The sequence below is a fragment of the Puntigrus tetrazona genome, chromosome 1, assembly GCF_018831695.1.
Source record: "Puntigrus tetrazona isolate hp1 chromosome 1, ASM1883169v1, whole genome shotgun sequence".
NCBI lineage: Eukaryota > Metazoa > Chordata > Actinopteri > Cypriniformes > Cyprinidae > Puntigrus > Puntigrus tetrazona.
This window is the reverse complement of record NC_056699.1, coordinates 2,013,048-2,035,489: the sequence shown is the minus strand read 5'-3', so window position 1 is coordinate 2,035,489 and position 22,442 is coordinate 2,013,048. Positions and strand designations below refer to the sequence as shown.

At 39.0% G+C, this 22,442-nt stretch overlaps 1 long non-coding RNA gene across 1 annotated transcript; it reads left to right on the top strand.

The window, feature by feature from the left end:
• The first annotated feature begins 18,035 nt into the window (after positions 1-18,035).
• Positions 18,036-22,411, top strand: LOC122350950. Its single transcript, XR_006251658.1, has 3 exons — positions 18,036-18,170; positions 19,669-19,911; positions 20,778-22,411. It is a non-coding gene; the product is annotated as an uncharacterized LOC122350950 (long non-coding RNA).
• The last annotated feature ends 31 nt before the right edge of the window (positions 22,412-22,442 follow it).

Below are 22,442 nucleotides of genomic sequence, written 5' to 3'. Positions count from 1 at the left end.
ACATGATCATTAACACTTTTGAAATAGTCGTTTAATCTTTCAGATGGTTGTAAAACGCATAGTCACAGTTAGAGAGGCTGGTGAAGTGTGTGTGTGTGTGTGTGTGTGTGTGTTTAGTCATGGATTGTGTGACCCTGTGAATTGGAGTGAATCAGCCCAGTCTCGCTGTTTTTCTTCCTAGTTACTGTTACCGCGTTACCCACTATAATCACACAGGATGGTACCTGACGACCGGCTCCAGACACACAGCATGGATTCCACGGACATGACCTCTCGCTCAGCAGGGGTCACGGGGTAAATGTCACACAAACACACACAGACCAACACACTCTCTAAATGAGAAGGCAAACAAGCACAAAGAGACGCACAGAAGCACACAGATGTTGTCAACAGAACACCTCGCAGTTCATCTGGAATCTAAATCCTGTCGAACATGAGAAGCAGACTCCTCACTAATCACCATATTTGTCAGCATATATTTACTTATAAATAGTGTATGCATCTTATGCATCGATTAGCCCTCCCTCAGATGCTTCTCCTGAAATGATAAACACACCCAGATGAGTCACTAGCTGTCTTACAATAAGAACGTGAAGTTAAATAATATATAACTTTGACGAATTTGAGCAAAATTTGAGACGTTGTTAAGATGTCTTCTGAAACTCACGCAGGATTACTTTTTTCTCTCAGGAGGAACATCACAGACACTTCATCTCTATTTGCTCTCAATGTGTCCTCTTTGCTATTAAGGAGCTGAGACAACTGAGACATTAGAGAGATCTAATTTGAAAAAATGCAATCTCGTATAAAAGATATATATATATTTTTTTTAGCGCCTGCAGGAATGAACTTGTAGCAATAACAAACCATTTACTCTGCGAGCCGTTAAACAGGATGTACGACAACGCTGCAGTTTTTCGGCCAAATGCGTCACTTGGATCCTTATAAACTCATTGTAGGACACATTAAACTCACCTCTCATACTCACACTTGATGGAGTGTGTGTATGTTATGGCAGAAACATACTCTACGCAAGTATGCAAACGCAGACGGAATGTAAGGTGGCCATTATAAACCTTAGTTCTCAAGGTAAAAACTCTAATGCCAAATAATATATCCGTTGTCATGACAGTAGTGGAGTAAAAAAATGGCTTGAAGAATAGTTTATGCTAATGGCCTGCATAGCGCCATCTGTGGCAACACTGAGAATTCAGTCTCACATATCTAGAAGCTTCTGTATTCTTGTATTTGAGGGTTTCGGTAAGTGGCTCTGGTGGTGTAACGCTAATGTAGCATTAATCTGTTGGCGGTGGAAGTCGGTGCTCCCAGAGAGAGCGGCGCAAAGAGAGAGACGCTAATCTACTTTACTGTATCAGCCTGCACGAGTCGGGCCGGGACACAGCCTGACTCCGACCGCAAACACATGTACACAGATTTAAAATATTCATTTAGACCAAAACAAAAACACATTTCCTGGGGCACATCACTGTTACATCCAACAAGCATGCTTGCCTAAATGTGCTTTAGAAGTGTGTATATATATATATTTATATGTGTTTATTTTGGCAAAACAAGTATCAAGTAGCTTTTGTCAAGTCATAATGAGTCAGTGTGCAGTATATATATATATATATATATATATATATATATATATATATATATATATATATATATATATATACACACATATATATATGTGTGTGTGTATATATTATTTGCTATTAAAATTTTTTCAGTGAGGATTTGTTTCTGGTTTACTCTAAAGTGTAGACAACTATAGCTAAGTATACACAACTAGCCTCAAAGTTTCAGCAACTTTGTTGTTACCAATGCATTAGTGTTTAAACATTCTGAATCACTTAAACATTTTCAAAGATGTTGTGAATAATAGGAGAAAAGTAATCACAGGTGACACTGGCCTCAATTCTGTGTATTTAGTACATGAATTGCTCTTCAAGATTCACTTTTCAGGTTTCTGAGAAGTTCATCTCTTTACCAGGTCACAGAAATTTCTCCAGTCCACCTTAAATGGAGACCCTCCCCTTAACTCCACAAGTCCCATGAAAATGCCATTTTGTATGGTCTCGCACTGCCATCTATAGACCATGGTAATGTGCTGCAGGACTGCAGGCTCTTAAGGTGGACCAGAGGAATTAGGACTCGAAAACAAGATTCCAGAGTTGTACTTTAAGTCAGTCGCTGAAGCTCATGTATGTGTGTTGTTTGTCATATTAGGTTAAAATTTTAGTATAAGATCAGATCTTACCGAAGCTGCTGTGAAATTCTTAGTTTCATTCAACCAAGCATGCATGGGTTTACTACAAGATTTCACCTCCTCTCCACTAGAGGGCTCACAGCTCTATTTTACAGGTGCAAGTTGAGACATGTCAGCAGCTGTTCAGTCTCATGTGAACATAGAAATGCACAGCTGGACGGTTCTTGGAAGAAAGGCTACAATTTGGACAGTTTGTATTTGGAAGTTTAGATCTAAACCTTTTGAAAGTCTACAAGTGACATGCAAGATTTACAGTACATGTGTGTTATTCACGACGTGATCAGCATTCAGTGTCTTTGCTCTCTAGGAGAAACACTTCAACTCATTGGTGATTGTTCTATCTTGTATGTTAGCCAAAACTTGGGCTGAAAACAAACTTTCAAGTTCATGTCAAAGTAAAACACACTCTGTGCAGGCAAAAACAGAAGGAACTGTGGTGGGGCACGGAAGGATGCACTTCTCGTATCTTTGAGCCCTGTGATGATGAAAGAGAAAGAGATGCAATCAATCTCGAGAGGAAAAAAAAAGAATGAGAGGGAAAACCTACAGAGACTAGTGGCACAATGAAGAGATAACAGCTCAGAGATTACTGAAAGAAACAGAGATAACCTAAATATGAGCTGCTTCAGAGCCACGCTAGGACCGAGACTGACCCACCACACACGCTGCTGGTAGTGTAAAAAAGCCTGTTTGTGGGCTTGGTATAGGCCCACACTGCGTTATGACCCTGGTTATCTGGCCACATGTTTACAAATACACAAGCAGTGGCTCCAGACACTATTTGGACACTCAAGTGACACTCGCAAATGTCTTATAGAGAAAAACAGTAGATTATATATGTGCTTACTTTTAAGCTGTAGTCTGCATCTCACTAAAATATTTGACCTCGTGCATGTTCTCAAGGAAGGTTGGCCACCTTGATTTTTCTTACAAATTTGGTGGGTGGTATCATGTACTCATTCGCCTAACTGGATATCAAAATCTAATTTTGTTTTCCACAGAAAAAAACATCATACAGGTTTTGGAGCAACACAAGGATGAGTAAATAAAAACACATTGTTCATTGAACTATCTCTTTAAAGCAATAGCATCCATTCTTTCTAATTTCCATTCTTGCAGTACTTTTCAGTCACACCAAACAACATATGCTGTCTCTGGATTGTATGAAACTACGTCAATAATGTCTACCAGAGCTGTTCTCCCTTGAGTGAAAACGACAGACGGCACACATCAAAATCTGAGCCCCTTTGATAGCATGGCTGGAAAGTTGAGCTCGCTCCAAGTTCTCACCAAAGCCAAGATGGCGAGAGCTGGAGATCGTGCCAAAGTGTTGATTGAGTGATAGGATCGGGGAGCATTTGATTGCAGTTTCATAAGCCATCAGTTATTGGTGCATTATTATGACTCATTGTTTCGCAAGACTCTCAATGTAACGACTCGCTGGTTGTCACATTGCTGTTCTCGTGAATTGCTCTGACGTTAATGATGGGGAGTCTAATCCTGCCAGACACTTCTGTCACTGGGACCATGCTTCGTTCATCATTGTACTGCTCTCCTCAGACCCAGCCGTAGTTTTGTTGAAGTGAAAATGCTTCAACAAATCACAAGCACACCTGATGTCGTTTGCCAGAACCCTAGGGTGCCGTTGGCTAAGAAGAATCGAGTGTGTTTTGGCTTAGGCCTTGCCCCAATATTGCTGTATTCCTTGGCATGCCCTTCTGTTTTGTACACCGTAGGGTTCCACACTTGTTGAGTCTGGAAGTGCGGAGGGCAGCTCCAGCTGCAAAGCTCTTATTTGACCAAGAGAAGTAACCCTGCTGTGAGAGACTCAGAGGCTTCCATCATGCACGGATCAAGAAGCAGTCCCCGCTCGAGGCTTCCAGCATTCTGGCAGCATGCCTTAAGACCTTGTTAAGCAGTGATGTGGCACCGCAACATTTCGTCCTGGTTTTTATCTCTCTGAGTTGTGAATTAAGTAGATTTGACTGTTGTGCGCATAAACAAGTTGTACATTGCGGTATTTCTCAGCCCACTCTGATTTCTTCTGTAAAACCAATTTGTCTTTGACCTGAGACACAATTCCTGCTCTGTACCAGTGCTAAGAAAATGGCCTGCAACCTCTTGGACCACCCAAGTACATGGATCCAGGATGGAGAATGGCTGCAAGGTCTGAATCTACTGGTGTTCACAGGAAGGAAGTGTTCTCTGCCGTCTAATTACAGGTCTCCAGGGTCATAACAGATATGATGCATAGGCTCGCTTTCCCTTTAAATCACATAAGCTACTAATCCTTTTCCCTACTTGTATAAAGAATAGAAGCTTGGGAATATGATTGCGATTGCTGATCAACAGTGGAGATTGAGGACATGGATCTTAAAGTCCCAGGTAAAGATCAAAGAGCCTAGGGGTATCCAAAATCTCCATAGCTATAGGGGTCAGAGTGTCTTTTCCTTGTGCACGGTGCAATCGAGAGCAGGGTAATGATGGTTGCGAGGGTTGGATGAGGGACGGGGGCAGGGGCTTGCGCTGTTGTCAGCACCTCCTCTTGTGTCCATTAGGGTGATAAGGCCTCCATTGAAGTCCTGCCAGAAGAAGATAATGGCAGCTCTGACAGGAGCGCTCTGTGAAGAAGCCGCTAAGCGGGGCCTCAGAGTAGCCCCCTCTAATGGCAGCTGCCATCCCCCCTTCACCCCTTGGTCTTTATCTCTAAACAGGCACCCCCCTTCGGACCGGTGGCTTTCATCACCTGCCAGAACTTGGTTTTGGGTCCATACTACCCCTCTGTCGTGTGCCAGTGCAAGGCTTTGAGGTCAACGTGCAGTTTCTGCAGTTCCATCTCCCGAGGGGCCTCATTGAGAAACGGAGGAAAGATCTTGGGGAGGACCCAAATGTGTCGTCTGAGAGGATACAGAACTGTCTCTAATCAAGAACGTAGTCTTGTAAACAAGGAGGACATGCAAGTAAACAAACGAGGGGCTGCATATACAACAACATCCTCTTCTTTCTATCCCATGCCGTGTTATTTGTCTTCTGCATTGGCCTCCTTCATATATGACCCGCTCTCACCATCCCCCTTCTCTCGATATAAACACGCTAAACGCCATGCGTGTTTCCCTGAGTCAGCTGAGAGCTTTGATCTATTGTCATTTTCACCATGGCTCAGTGGGTAGTGTGTCTGGATCTGCTCTCTATTGTGTGATCTATACCCAGGCATATTCCTTTGAGGCTCCACTCTGCCTCTTAACATGGTCTGTTCGTAATATCCAATATTCAAATGATGCAGTTTGTAGCCATCACTCTATTTATCATGTCAATCATAAAACCACAAGAAAACAGCGAGGCGCCACAGGTCCAGGGAGTTTAACACCAGATTTGGCCTGCAGCTTTCTTTTTGTCTTGTGTCTCTATTTCTTTCTGAATGCCTGTACAGTGTTTCAAGAGAAACCAGTGTTTTTTTTGTTTTTTTTTTCTCAGGAGCATAGGCACGCTTTGATAGAGGTTATGAGATAAATCAACATGAGGGTATGAAGCTTATCATGGCAGTACAATAAAATACCTTTTAATTAAGTATAGACCAGTGACAAAACAATATGTTGTTTTTCAGAGGCAAGTGCTGAGATCTAGAGAGCTTGCTCTGGAAGAACACATGCACACCCTTTAATCTAAAGCTATTCTTGTCATAATCAACAATACACATCGGATCTTATAAGCACTTTGTAAACATATCTCAAATATCTCTCCCAATCTTCCATTTATGGGTATTAGCGTGGATAGAAGGATGGATGGAGAGGAGAGTGAGATGGACTGATCCTGACCTAGTTTCAACCCTGCCAGCTTGACTGCCTGTGGTTTGTTTTCTGTATTTGGTAAGTGATTTTCTTTTCATTGCATGGTCCCTTTGGGCCTGCGGAGTAGCCAAGTCAGATTCATAACTGTTTGCTGAATATTCTGGTCTTGTTGTAAGCTGGTGAAGAATGAATATGGAATAATATGTCCTACTGCTTTTGGCAAAGATCTGCATCACAGTCAGCAACAGACCTTGTGCAAGACCACATAGCATGTACCTACTACATCTTCTCTGCCTGTACCAGGTGGAACATTTACGACATAAATTACAGATGAAGACATCTACTGCTGAGTTTCTCATAGCTGCTGCACCTGTGCAAATGGAAGAATGCATCAGTATGCATCCTCAAGAGATTCCACTAAACAATCCCAGAGCCACGGTAAATTCTAAGTATGCACAGTCGAGTGAATGTCAGAGCAGTTTGGAACAAATAATAACTGAGTCTCACGGGCAGAATTGACCACATTTTTGACCTCACCCAAAAAAATTTGACTTATGATCGCTGGATTCCTTAACCCTTAGTATGTATGGCAATACTGATGCTTAGTTTAGGAAATCCTGCTAATTAAACCCACCCTTGCTTCAATACTTTATGGCTGTATGCCGTAAGCCAGCTGTGTTCAAGGAGTACCTGCATCTAGGAGGCCTGGAAAAAGTTGACAATCCCACAGATCTAAGTACTGTAAGAGATACGCATAGCCCACAGAAAACAGTGACGACATTACCTCCTTCAAAGTAGGTCAACAATTGTGATAATGCAGTTTGCATTTCACTGATGTCAATGAAGTTTTTTTTTTTTTTTGAGTAGAATTTTTAGTACATTCCTGGAAACAGTAAAGGTAAAAATATCAAATTGTGTACAAAAGTGTGTTTGCTAAAGTTTACCGAATAGATTGTTGCTAGGGTGGTACTGGGTGTTTTTTTTCCTTATAGCCTAGTTGCTATATCCCTAGATGCCTCATTAGTGACTGTTTCTATCCACCATGTTGTAGCGGTCTGACTTATTCAATGTTTCTGTATTGAGCGGACAAGTGTATGAGTTTAACTTCCCCATGTGGTACAGTTTGTGCACATCTTAACTGTCTCTGAGTTGTCGACATTATGTCCCCATAATCCAGCACTTAATCAAGCCTCTCTCTCTCTTTTTTTTTTTAAACATGACAATGTTTTATTTATTGGCACACATCATTCTCGTTCTATGAATCCTGTGCACCGCTTTTATTGGTTCTGTAGTAACACCGACTCAGCTGTGTGTCCGAGCATTGCAGTTATTCTGCATTGAGTCGAATTCAGGCAAATGGCTTTCACAACTCATTTTTTGCGTGTGCACAGCTGTTATAGAACATTGTTCAGGGGTATTCTGGGTGTTGTTTGAAGCCAACATTGTGTCAAATATGGACTAACCCAGTTGATGGGTTACATTTTTACATAAAAAAAAAATTGATTAGTCCACATTTAACCTAAAGTTAAGGGCTTTGCTTTGCAGCTGCTAGGGTTTTGCTGTGTGATTGAGAGGGATTTCTTCCTGCTTTGGTGTCTCTGTGATCTTCTGGTCTCTAGGTAGGGATCGAGTGTGTGTCTGTGAGATTTTCGCCTATTTTATTTGTGTCTGATCACCTAGTATACCACAACACTCTTCAGCAATGTGCATGATGGTGCAATCATTTATGTGTGGGGCACAAACACTAGTGGATGACACACACACTGAGCTTTTTAAACTTAGTACTAGTGGTTTAATCAACTTACTTTAGCAAACACTTCTAAGAATACAGATTAAATTACATTTGACTTTAAGATTTACTATTGTCTTTAGTAAATCTCTTTTGATTATAGGAAATTACTACTTCCTTTTTTGGGGGGAAATTTTCCATCTTACCGCCTCTTGCCAAAATCTCTAGTTGCTCAGCACAGCTCAATAAAAATAGAAACCAAAAGAATGACAAAATGTGTTGCTGCCCATTGTCATGGTTGCTGTTTATTGGGACATTAATGATAACAAAATGACTGTATATTTTCAGATATATGTTGTACCCAACTTTCCAGATGAATGTAGAGTGGTCCATCTTCAAGTGCTCCAATTCCCTCCAACGAGTCTTGAAACTTTATATTGCCATTTATCTTGGCTCCTCATTTCCCTCCCACACTTCCATGGCTCTCCCTGATTCACAATTGCTTCCTTTCAGAGGTGACCTTCATCACATGCATCACATGCAGTTGTCAGGGCATTATGAATAGTGTGGTAAAGTGCAAGTTTGTGGGGTTTTGTTCCATGCATATGGCAGCTATCCGGTTTAATTGTACAGGGTTTCCACCTCTTGTAGTCTTGCTCAGCTCTTTTTTTTTTGTGGAGACCATCTGGGAACGGTGTGTTCTCAATTAACTCCCATTCTCTTTGTTCATGGTTTCAGCAAACCAGCCACCCTGTAAAGATCTACAGCACACCAAAACCACCTCCTCAACGGAATTAACGTTTGTCTTAGAAACCAAGCTTGTCATCGTCTTAGATGAAGTTGGTGAATTGCTCAAATACTCCTTTTTCACCAAAATGACTCTCAGAGCTGGTCCATATTCACACACAGACATGAAAGTCAAACATTACAACATAAATTACTTACAAACATCGCCAATTTTCCAACCCAAAACCCTTTTCTTTGGTTGAAATGTTGGATCTGGAGCCAAATTGGGAACTGCCTCTAGCACCAGCGCTCTGCCAGCGGAAAAGGGGTTGCATGATTTTAGGTTAATATTTGCAAACTAACAATAGCCTATATAAAATATTCTGCATATATTAGGTCAAATACTTATTTTAAATGCATTTATTTTAATGTACACTTTTTAGTTATTGAGAAGTGAATTATTAAAAATTGTATTACATTTTTCAGAGCACTTCTTAATTCTGTTTGACATCTCTTTTTGTTATTAATTGCAGTGCATTATGGGATTGCAATATTCAAGTAGTATGTTATACTGCCTTACCATTTGAATTAGCTCACCAATTTTCAAACATTACGACATAAATGACCCACAAACACCGCCAATTTTCCAAACCAAAAACGGGAATTGAATTTCATATTTGCAAGCTAGCAATGGCTTATATTCAACATATAAGGTGAAATACTTTAATAAAAATTTTTATGTATACTTTTCGGTAACTGAAAACTAATTAATGAATGAAATATATTAATTACAATATGAAAAATATAAAGATACATTATAACGGTATTCTTAAGGCATTCTAACGGCTGCATAATGCATTATAAATAACCTTATAATGTGTTAGAACTTGATAATGGACTATATTATGTCTTGAGATTGTTTATTTAATATCTGCACAGAGTGTTATTTGACTGTTTCCTGTGAGGCTGATATAGCAGTAAAGCAACATAAGTACAATGGCAAGATATGAGACTTATAATGCATTACAACTAATATATTATATATATTATACTATATAATCCATTTTAATGATGTTCATTGTGTGTTATAAATGATAATAAAAGCTATAACCACAAATAAGTAAATATTCTAACACCTTAAAACTGTTCTTATGAATATTCATATGAAACAATATATATTAAAGTTATTTATAATGCATCATGCATTGATTTTAATGCCTTATGAACGCCCTCAAACAAGCTTCATAGAGAGTGTAACCACATTTCTTGTTTTTGTTCGCCATGTCTTTTTTCTTGTATTTCATTGCAGTGCATTACTGAATTGCTAAAACTCAGTAGTATATTACACTACCTTACCATTTGAATTAGTTCACCAATTTTCAAACATTACAACATAAATGACCCACAAACACAGCCAAATTTCCAACCCATAACCCTTTTCTTTGGTTGAGACACTGGACACGGAGCCAAACCAGGAACTGCCTCCAGCACCAAATTTCTGCCAGCGGAAAAAGAATAACTTGATTTAATTTGATATTTGCAAGCTTTAAATTGCATACACGTACAAGAAAAATATTGAATTTTAATTCGATTTTTTTATATATATACATTTTAGTAGTGAAGTCAATAAAAAGATATTTTATTTATTTAGATATTTATCTCTTGATACTGTTTGCAATCTTTTTTTTCTTCAATTTCATTGCAGTGCATTATGGGACTGCCAAATCCGAGTTATACTAGTATGTTTTACTAACTTGAATTGGTCCACAAGTTTTCTCTTCAGTGTGCCTGAGGTTTTCAAACAAACGAACAAAAAAGTTGACTGTGCCGCCGCACAATATCAATTAAATTAAATCTATTCAGTATAAATGTCAAAGTTGTGTCTTACTTCAGGTAACACTTACAGCCATCATCTCTGGGAGGATGATAAACGTCCGTCGGATGAGAGCAAAGCAAAGAGTGCCAGGATCTCACACATCTGAAAAGAGAACATGAGGGACGCTGCCAAAGGCCTGCAGCCCGGCACAAATGGAGGTGATAAATGAATGTAATCCATCTGTCCCTCTGAATAACAAACGATCATAAAAATTAATCGATCTCGTGCACATGGAAAAAGTGACTTACTCCACGCTTCATTATTTTTCTGGGGCACGCGGATTTGGAGCCAAGCGTCTGATGTGCATCTTGCAACAGTGTTTATTTGGCTGCACTTCTAATGTGAAGCATAAAGCAGTGTTGCCCTTCAATTAAAGGCCAAAAACGAGTCGTTCCAGCACCTGGGGAGGGGTCTTTTGTGCCATGCCTTTGACCTGTGTGAGACATTTGGGAAAATAATGTCGTTTGTAAATGCGCGGTGTTTATGGATTGGCATCGGCCTGTTTTTCCACCTACTCTAATTGGAGAACTCTCCTGAAGTGGACAGGACTTTTTAGCTACTTTCTTCATCCTAAATCAATGTCCGCTTGAGCATCTAGAACGACGAGGAGTAAACCACCTTCCAGCTTCAAGACGAAGTTCTGCGTACGCTCTCAGGTGTCTAGACGAGATTGTTGCTCAGTCTTATGAACTTGGCGGAGCTGAGGTTTTCCATCCCATCTAGTGTTTGTAATGAAGCCACATATTGTAGTGATTATTGTGTGTGAATGGGAAGCTGTGCGTGTGCAGAGCGTTTTTTATTCAACTCTACTTTTTAAAAGCTGCCAACGGTGCCGAAGATGGTCTCTTCTGATCGCTGAAGGTCCCTATAAACACTATATTTGATAGAGGTTGAATCAGGAAGATTTCAGACTTGTTTAAATCATGCTTTTCTCCTCACACAAGCAATTTCAAACAAATAATAGGTTGATTCTTTTTTTAATTACGGTTCCTTTTAATGCATTTGAATTTAATATAGACTGAACATTTATATCCAAAACAATACAATAGTGGATTTAACATAATTTAAAGCCTAACCTTAAAATGCATGCTTTTTCTCACTTTAAATCATATTAGTAACACTTAGTTCTCACTATTAGCAAGCTGTTTGTTAGCATGAATATTACTGGCATACTGTTTATTACTTGTATTAATGTCTAATTCTGCAAGGCCTTATCCTACATCCTTAATTCCACCCAATTCTCAAACTTTAAAACTAGTCTATAAAGTATTGATGAGGAGTAATTAGGATTATTTGGAGGCAAAAGTCATAGTAAGCAGTGAGAATTGGAAAATGTGACCAGAATAGTTCATGTAGCCACTAGAAAGAATTAAAAGAGCAGTTTTGTATCATTTACTTGTCAAGGTTGAAATTAATATACTTTTTTGGAGAGAGTGATAACTAGTATTAATCAGAGTAACCCAACAACTTTTCTGATTTAAAATATTAAAGCATGAGTAGCTGTGTCCAAACCTTTGGCTTATAGCTCATGTACATTTTCTGCAATAAATCCAATTGTAATGCGGCTGAAAAATGTAACGAAACAGCATCTTTTCAGATCCTAAAACCACGATACACAAAGACGAAGGAACACGAGACAGACATTAACCGCTAAAGAGAATTCAGCCAAGTCAACGTCTTTGTGTCTTTCTGCCTACATTCCCCTCACATTCCAGCCTGTTAAAAACAACAGTGGTTGGAATAATTACCACCACGTGTTCGGGCCTACATGTCACCGTCTCAAGCGCTCGAGTATGAAGATCTTTCATGGACGGGAGAAGGAAAGTCTCCGTTGGTCAATGGTGTTGTCATTTTGTTGTTTCATTCAGTGCTATAGCAGCTAGTTTCCCACTTTCTCTGCCTCAGATTTGGAGCGGGAATGGGAATAATGCGCGTCTGTCAAACGTCTTCAAGATTTCTTCTTGGACACAGCGTCTTCAGCAGTCGAGCAGCAGGAGCCAGCTGGCGTTCAGAGCATCATCTGTCCTTCTGTCACCTCCTCGCTGCATAATATCACATCATATATGATTATAGACATATAGTATGTTTTCCTTTTAATCTGAGATCTCTAAAATCTTTTCTTTTGGCCCAAAAATGTATTAATTGTTTTGTTCCTATCATGTCTTATCGCTGTCTTTTTTAATCTTTATTTATTTTTGGTATTTACTCATTTATAAAATTTTTATTAACATATTATTCTTTTTCTTCAAAGTAGTAAATATATATATATATATATATATATATATATATATATATATATATATATATATATATATATAAAATAAAGGAATATGGGAAAAAATTGATGCTCATTTTGATTCAGGTGTTAATCTTTTTTTTTTTTTTTTTAAAATTGTGACACTTTCTCCAAAAGTCGTTATTAAAACCCGTTACAAAAAAGTAGACACTTGGCTTACATTTAAAGTGCTTTCTATGAGCATAAAATCAATGTTTTCTACATTTTAAGTTTTATATACATACTTACAGAGAGAGAGAGAGAGAGAGAGAGAGAGAGAGAGATATCATACAATGGTATCAAAACATATTTTAGCATTCGGCTACATCAACAAATGCGCAGGAGTAAAGAAATAAGTCCTGAGTGATATGTGTGTGGTGTCTCTGCTGAACGTCGGTGCAGTCTATAGAAAGAGTATTCAGTCGTATGAAGTTGTGGAGAACGAGGAGGTGTTTCTTCACGCAGGTGTTCAGGGTCTCGTCTGAGTTCTCCATTCCCTCCTGCAGTCCCGGCACGTTCCTCCACGTTCCCCTCCTCTTTTTCCCCTCGTCCTCCATCCATCCGGTCCAGTCGGCACGGATCGATCACACGTCCTCCAGCTCTCTCTCTCTCTCTCTCTCTCTCTCTCTCTCTCTCTCTCTCTGTCTGCTGTTAGTTTGTTTTCCTGCGCTGTCATTTTTGATCAATCTCTATAATATTCTCTATAACAGGCCCAAGATCTTTCCTCTGACTCTCTTTTGTCATCCATCTGTTTTTTATTGAACGCGTTCATCAAGTCTCGTACCGTTATGCAGAGTAACTAATTAAACGGAGCAACACTACTGGGTTTGTAGTTCAGCTGCTTTCAAAACAATGCAGCAACTTTTTCCAAAGCGAAAGCCTTTATTTTCATCATCCTGCACTTAGCCTAATTGTAATCATGTGTATGATTTATGCTTGTTTTCAGTGGGCCTTCTTGGGGTCTTTTTCTAAACGACTCTTTATTTAGCATTAATTTAGAAAGTAAAGCCATTTCTACATAAAAAGCATTTAAATGACACTCAAAATGTAATTCAAAACCTCTTTTTTTACTATACCTACCTGTAATTGCTTCAACATTTTTCACTGAAGTTCTTTACTTATTCAGCAGATGATGTTTTATATTATGGATATGCTGAATGCGACCACATGACAAACGACACGCATTTGACTTTTTCCCTCCGAGACGTTCCTGGTAAAAGCACGTTTGTTTATTCAAATACGGGTTGAATGTTGCGTGCTTGCAAATGCAAATTCTCTTTAATGTCGCATGCTGTAATTTCATGTAATTCCACATTGAACTCGTCAAATCCAATGAGTTTGGATGTGTGGTAGACGTCCTAGAGCAACGTTTCACCGCTCCGCTTTTTTAAGAAAGCTTCATAGTTAATATGCGAGAAACAGTTAAGATCTGAAAGAGATTTTGTGAAGTGTACCAATACTTAGTTACCATATATTTGCCAATGAATAACTGCGTAAGTTCCTGACATTGACGTACGCTGCTGGTGAAATGCAAGGACAAGTTTTTTTTCCCAAGTCACGCAAAAATCAGCTGTTCATTATAAAGACCTTTTCATGCATTCCTGCAAAAAGGAGTTGAATGTGGCATATATTCACATTTATGAGGTTTAGAGAATACATCAATGACTTTGCAGCTGGATGAGCATTTATACAGAACAGACACATTCTTTCATAACAATAATTAACATTTTGGCAGATCTGTGTATTTGGTGCAAATAACACAGAATGTTGTGTGTTGTTTTCCTCAGTTTGAGCTCACTGAGATTCCCACTGACTTCCGCAGCGTGTGTGTGTGTGTGTGTGTGTGTCTGTGTGTGTGCTGTTTTTTGGGTAGGTTTAGGTGTAGGAAAATAACAGTATGTGCAGTATAAAAAAAGAGTCCCCATAAAGCACAAATACCAACGTGTGTGTGTGTGTGTGTGTGGTCTACGTTGAGGCCTCTGTGATGTGTTTCTTTACTCTTGAAGTTGTTTGCTCTCTCTGCAGGCCTCCAGTCAATCACGTGGAGGTTGTTGTTGCTCCTCTGTTTCCTACATCATCGTCCTCATCCTTCTGATGTTCAGAGAGAGAGAGAGAGAGAGAGATGACACGACTTTATCAGCTTGTTACCAGGTTGACAAAAAACAATCCCTCCATCTCCATAGGCTGTGTTCACAATAACATACTAACATGATACTCTTGCTTTGCATCATAACTTGTGTATACAGTATGCACATTTTCTGTATGCATGGAGACCACTAGAACATATATCCAAAATGCAATGCATTTTACATTACATGATGCATCAGGAGACATTATTATCCAAAGCTGCTGACTTTGCATTTATCTGTTCTTGCTTTTTTCCTATGAGACCATTTTATTTATTCACCAAGCCTAAAGTAAACCCCTCTTTCATGCGATGTGTGACGTGCATGCACAAATAGCATAAAACCACTTCAAACGGGCATGCTTTCCTTTTTAAATAATTGTCAGCAGTATACAGTAGCTATACCGCACTACATTTAGTAAAGAACAGTTATAACCTGCTGTATAATGTGCATGCTTATCTGCCAGACCAACCTGAATAAAATTGTTATTAAGATTTAAGATAAATCATAATTTTGATATTATTTGGAGATGCATTTAGATTCATGTAGCTGGACCTATTCTTGTGGTGACTTTAAAAGTGTCACTTTTCTATTTTTCTGTAGCTTGAAACATAAAGGAAACCACCAACTGAAAGAATGCATTCATTTTCATGATTTTTTATTTTTAATGCAAACATATCTGTTACTACTATCTATTGCTTCATTCAAACCCCATAATCCTGAGTATTAACCTTAAAGCTACGAAAGTAAAGGATATGTTGTAGTACAGCATCTGGCAGTAAACGTTATTGAATTCTCGAGAATAACGTGCATTGATGAATCGCACATAATAAGAGCAGGAATGCGTATTAAGATATTGGTTTCATGTTGACTTTGAAACACGCAGCTATATTCTGGCACAGGATGGATTCAATAATACTGTGCTAGCTGATCTACGCGGCCTTTTAAAACAAGATGTGATCTGCTCCAGCTGCTTTCCCGGTGTTTCTGAAAACACTCGTCACATTCACTTTAGTGAGTTTAGCGTCTCTGGTGAATGTGATGAAGTGTGAATGCGTTCCTCTCTTTGCTAACGCGTCACATTCCTGTAAAGCGCCGCTCGGCTCAGGTAGGAAGCAGCTTTGTGTATTGTCTTGATTAATTTGGATCGGATGGAGAAACACGGCTCGACATTCCCCTCTCATCTGGATCGGCTCTTCACGAGGCCAAACGGCTGAATTAAAACAGTCCCATAATTCAGACTCTTAACAAAGATGTCTTCAGAAACAGCGCTTCGCAAACGGACCTTTTATACTGTAAAAATAAAGACCTTTCTATTATTCTGTACCTTGAAATCTTTGTTTCCTGGAAGCGTGCTGTACTTTATACCAAGCAATTGCACATGTGTGATTTTTAATTCTCTAGCATGGTAATATCTTTGGTCTAGCAAGAGCATTTGGGGTAATATCTTTGGTGGCTTCCAGGGTGTTTCTGAGCAGTTGCAGATTTTTTTTTCTGAGAACTGTGGTTTCTTTATGTTGGGACATGTTTGCTATGTATTCCTTTTATTAAATTTTTTTAAAGATGGCGCATAACTATGTGGTTGCTAAAGGCTTTGGTGGTTGCCAGGGTGTTGCTATACAGTTGCAGATTTTTTTTTTTTTCAGAACTGTGGTTTAGCTGGTTGCCAGGGTGTTGCTATGCAGTTTCTAATGTTTTCTGATGGTATTCTTTTTATTTACATTTTTTTAAAATATTTTTTTGAAATATGCTAAGCATTGCTATGTGTTTTCTAAAGTGTTTCAGGTCATTACCAGAATGTTTCTATGCAGTTGTTGAATTTTATGTCGCACTGTGGTAGACAGGTTGCATAAGACTGCTGTGTGGTTGTTACAGTATTTTATATGTGGTGGTTGCTGTGGGCTTTGGTGGTTGCCAGCTGGTGTTGCTTTTTATTTGGCACATTCTGGTGTGGTGTGTGGTTGTTGGCTGAAAGTTGCTATACATTTGCTGATTTATTTTTGTTTTTTCAGAACTGCTGGTTTACTGTGTTTTCTAGTTCATTGCCAGCTATGCAGTTGCTGTATTTTATGTAGCATGCTAAAGTTTCAGGTGCTAATGTCTTCTGATGGTATTCTATGCCGCCGTTGCTGTTTTTACTTTTTAGCACCGTGGTTCTTTTTTTAATATAATGGCACATTTTGGTGAAGGTTGTTATGGTGTTTTTTGTTGTTGTTTTGTCTGTTGTATTTTATACAGTGAGTTGCTAGGCATTTGCTGTGGTGGGCTTTGATTGTATGTTGTTTTCTAAAGTGTTTCAGGTCACCAACTGCAGAATGTTTAAGAACCCTATTGTGCAGTTGTTGAACCTTTTATGAGTCATAGCATTCTTCTGTATTGTAGACAGGTTGTTGCTATGCAGTCACTAAGCTGTTGGCAGACTGCTGTGTGGTTGTTACAGTATTTTATATGGTTGTTATAAAGTTATAGGTTGTAAGTGGTTGCCTATGGTTCAGGGTGTTTGTGGTGTTCCTATGCAGTTAACAAACTGTTTTTATACTGTTATTTGGTTGCTAAAGTGTAGCTAGTTATCCCATTTATATCTGTGCTAAAAGAAAAGGTGGTTGCTGATGAGGTTTCCATAATTTATACCTTATGCAGCTGCTAAGCTTTTCTTTTATGGGAATTTTTTAGATGTTTTTGTTGAATCAGTAATTGTGTTATATTATTGCTAAGGGTTTTTTGCACATTTTTAGTTTTGTTTTTGCATTATTATTATTATTTGGCCAATTGTTAAGGTCTATATGAAGTGGGTTTTAGCAGTTATTTAGGTAGGGTATATTGTGTTCTGTTTATCTGTGTGTGGTCCTTGTTTGAGTCAGAGTCAGATTTTTACATGCATTCGTGCATTGAAATCTGTTTTTTACATTTTCTTGGAAATATGTTTCGATCTGAACTGATTTCAAGTCATTTATCAATTCATTGACGTATGCTGCCATAGCGAGCCATCTGTGGAGACAGTATTTTTGAACGAAGCCTAATATGCTCTTCATCACCAGCTGAAGGACAATCGATACTTACGTGACCATTTTGACTAAGGTGAGGCTTTAGTTCAGACTGCACGATGAACCATTGCATCAGTAAATACAGTTGCTGTATTTTATGTAGCACTGCATTGCTGTTATGTCATCTTAAATTAATGGTTAAGCCTTTGAAAGCCAGTCACATACTTTAGACTAACACACGAGTGCTGACAATTCTAGCTACTCAGGCTTGGATTCACACGTTTTTCCTGAAACTTGACCACAAACCCAGACAGGAGGGACGTGCCTTGAGATTTATACATCATCTGAATGCTGAATAAAAAAGCTTTCCGTTTGTTAGAACGATATTTGGGTAAGATACAACTATTTTATAATCGTTGAAAAAACGTAAATATTGAGCAGGGTTCTTAGCAATGCATGTTACTGACGTTTTGGTATAATTACACACACAAAATATCTTCAACGTGCGTTTGCCTGCTTGTGCGAAGGTTGCTTCAAGCATTTGTGTAAAGCCAAGACGGTTTTCAAAATTTCAGTGGAAAGGAGTAAAATACAAGAAAACCTGTAGGAAAGCCCCCAGATTTTCCTTTTTTATTCCATCCGGATGTGAAACTGTGCTTTCTCAAAATGCAAGTGGCTATAAAATGAAAAACGTATTAGAAATAATGAATGATTCACTTAAATCTCAGACGCCATAATGCATTACAGCTCCAGGACGAAATTCATGATTGGGAATCCGACATTGCCTCACTCCCACCGTTCCCAGCAACTCTCAACTTTCCCGGTGATTCATATGTGCCTCGGTGTCATCACCTGCGCACCTCCAGACCCTAAACATCCTGGAGATGACCCTTCCCATCGGCGCTGAGGTTTCCTGACCTCTCTGCGCTGCGTTACGCCTCATAAACCGCCCCGTGACTCAGCATTCATGATGCCAGAGTCGAGGAGCCCTATTTGAGAGTTAAAGTTCAACTGCGTCTGAACCGCAAGCGATGACGCGTGACCTGTGTTTACCGATGTGAGCGGACTCGCCGAGAAAACACAAACACAATGAGAAGTTTATGAGAACGGAGCAGCAGGACGCCTGCATTAATGGAGATGCCAGTGACGTGAACGTTATTCACTTTACCTCCGTCATGCTTTGCTCTGGATACGTGCGAGGAGAAACCTTTCTTTCACACGAAATTGACAACATCACTGAGTCAGAATTATGTAAAAAATTATGCATTTTTATTTTGTCTTAGGTCAATCTTGTAATGATGATTCGGTCGTAATTTCGACACAATTTGGGCTCATGTCATAATTACGACTTTTTTTATCTCATAGTTTGATAGGAACAGTCTTAGTGATACCCATACATCTATTCAAAAGCTGCAATTAATATAAATGTTTTTCATTATTTGATTGGTAATTATTACATATATATATCACATAATCGCACCTTAAGTCAATATCTACTTCTGTCTCATAGTTATGGTTCAAGTACCTCATAATTTTGACTTTTGTGTTTTATCTCATAATATGAATGTGATAAACGTAATCCTTGCGTTTGCAAATTACTGTGTGCATCAATACTCTCTTCCATTCAAAACTGATTTTAATACAAAAAAATTAATAATGAATTTTTACCTCATAATTTGACTTTCAACCATGATTCAATTGTGCCGTAGTTTTGACTTTTATTATGCTTTAGTATATCATAAGTTATAATCATGACTTTCATTTTCTTATCGATGTTTCTCTCGTAATCATGGCTCGCACAATTAAATAACTTTTTATCTCTCGTGTCACGATTCGAGCTCATTTGAGGGACCGTTTGACTCCAGCGATCTTTAATTATTTTCATCAAGGTCGAAGCAGCAGAAAACGGTCAAATTTCAAGAGGAGATTTTCCCCGCAGATGGAAAACGACAGCGTCTTTCCACTCCTGCGCTGGAACGCCTCAGAGTTTCTCCACGTCTCATCTGGACGGGATATAGACGCAGCTGGCAGCTGACTGAAAGTGGCCATAATGTTCCCGTTTGTGAGACGCTCACGGGACAGCGTGATCCTTCAGCCGCTTCGTCAAAACAGTTGAATTGAAGAACAATAAAGTACATATTGTTGCATTTAGATAAACTACCAGATAAAAAATGGTGCTCCAGTAGAGTTCAGCCTTAAACCTGCTGTTGAAATCACGCGAAAGACATGTGATATTATATTAAAATTAGTTTTAAGCATCAAACCTCGAAGCCAGTTTGTTTGCAGGAAATGTGCAGATGAACATATCGATTTTTTTTTTTCCAGACAAAATGTTATTGCATGCTCTAATGCTAATTAGTGTTATTAAAGGGAGGGATATTCTGACTTTAGGGAGCATTTTATTGGAGAAATATGAATATTTTCGTTCCATTTTCTAGAATTTAAATGCGGCATTTAAATGTCTAACTTTACATTTTAATCATTTTGTTAAACTTTTGTTAAAACATTTGAATGTGAAATGTTATGTGATAAATAGTATAAATTAAGACATAAAAATCCCTTAGCATGGCCTGGACGCCATAATTATTAAATGAAGAGCATGAGAAGTTGAAACTTATTATAATAAGTTAATGACGCAAAGCAGTGGTTCGGTCAAAAATTATGTTATGACATAATTCTACATTTATTGCAACTATGACTTTTGATCTCATAATTATCATTGTTTTGAACTTGTCAAAATGATGACATTTTATATATTTATGTCATAAATTGATTTCATATCAATTTCAATTCATGACGGTTCTGACTTAGTATGTATCATAATTCTTGTAACGATTGTGACTTTTTAAACCACATTTTACTTTTAAATGACATTTTATTTCATAGTTCTGATGCTTTTATCCGATGAGAGCATGTTTTCATATCATTCTCCATTTAGCGAAGCAAGAAAACCTTTCAAATACGTACAAAGCGCTAAACTCCTGTCTTTTTCTTCAAGTTTTAGCGATCTTCTGGACTCTATAAATGGCCCGGGCCCCTGCTTTAGGGTAAGTATTTACATTTTATCTTACACCAGATGCAGTCGGATCACCTCTAATATAATAACACCTCTCAACAGTGCTAATTACAGACCGAATGTCCTCATGAATGGACTCAAGTATGCACGCTCTGTCTAAACGATATAATAAGTGTGAAGGGTGTGCAGTCAATCCGGGTGGCTTTTGTATTCAATAGCACAGTACATTCTTGTTTACTTAGTCACTGTTTTGCACTGATCTGGCTCTTCTGACCCGCTCTCAGCCTCTCAATACCCTCAGTATGGTGGAATAACACAGACCTCGGTAATTACGGCACAAATCGCGCCAATCAATTACATGCGAAAGGGCGGTAAAGCAAACACAGGAGCGATCCGTGCGGAACTCCACACGGGATATATGAGCAAATCAATTATTAAAAATGCACGTATAGGTAGATCGTGATTGAAGCGTCCCGTTTTTATCACGAGCGTACGATCCGTGGCGAGCACAGCGCGTTCGGGGAGTCACACGAGGACAGACTTTTCCTTCTCAAATGCATTTTCGGAGTCTTTCGGCAATCGAGGAGCTGTGACATAAGCGTACGGCGTAGCTCTGTGTAAATAGTATTATGTAAGCGTTCCGTACGCGATGATGGATGGCCTGACGGAGTCTCGCTGAGGTCTTTAGACGTAAGAATATCCAGCCGTAGGCCAGTGGCCTGTCTCTCTAAATCACAATGCTGTAGGGTTCGAGCTCCTTCTGGAGAGCACGAGAACAAATGAGACGGAGTTCATACTGGCCCACAATCCTCCAGGCATTTGTGTTTGGATGAAAGATGGCTGACAGCTGCCGGTGAACGTGTCTTATCCAGGCCAGAGATGTTAAGCGTGTTTGTCGTCATTTGGCTTTTAACAGAAACTGCACCGAAGCCAAAGGTCCTGTTTCTTCAGAGCTTCCCTCTAAAAGCCCGAAAGCAGCAGATCTCTCGGAGCTCTTTGTTGTTGTCGCTCTGTAATGAAACGCTCGCTCGGAAACTGCTGCCATACTTTGTAACTAGAGCTTCGACTTTCTGACGCTGGATGCACGTGAAAGCGTAAACGTGCGGGTGGTTGCCAGGGTGTTGCTAGGTTGTTTTGGATAGCTACTATGAAAGAAGCTGTTAGGTTAAGCTGTTTAGACAAAAACGTTCTTCTATAGCACCTTTAGTTTTAAGAGTGTAGCAAATCTCCGTTGCCTGATTGCTTTTTTGGCACAAAATGCAACTACATTATCGTCCCGCTGTACGGCATGGGAATATATAAACATTAACACCGTTACTTTCTCTTAAGCTGCAGTTTTCAAGGAGAAATCTGGCGTTCAATTAACTTCTTTCCCATTAAAATCCCGAAAGTCACTTTCTTTCAGGTCAATGCCTCTTCCTGTTAATTTAACCACAGAGAGGCCTTGTGAAACGTCTCAATATCTGCCTCAGGAATGTAGATGGCAGGGTACTGCCTCACACACCACACACACACTGATGCACACGCAGAGCTCGCTTAATCACCAACAGTTCTGTTATCATTTAAAAACAATAATACATGTAATATGTGATTGCGCGTGTATAACATAAATATATGAAACATTCTTATCTATCTCTTAGTCCTCTT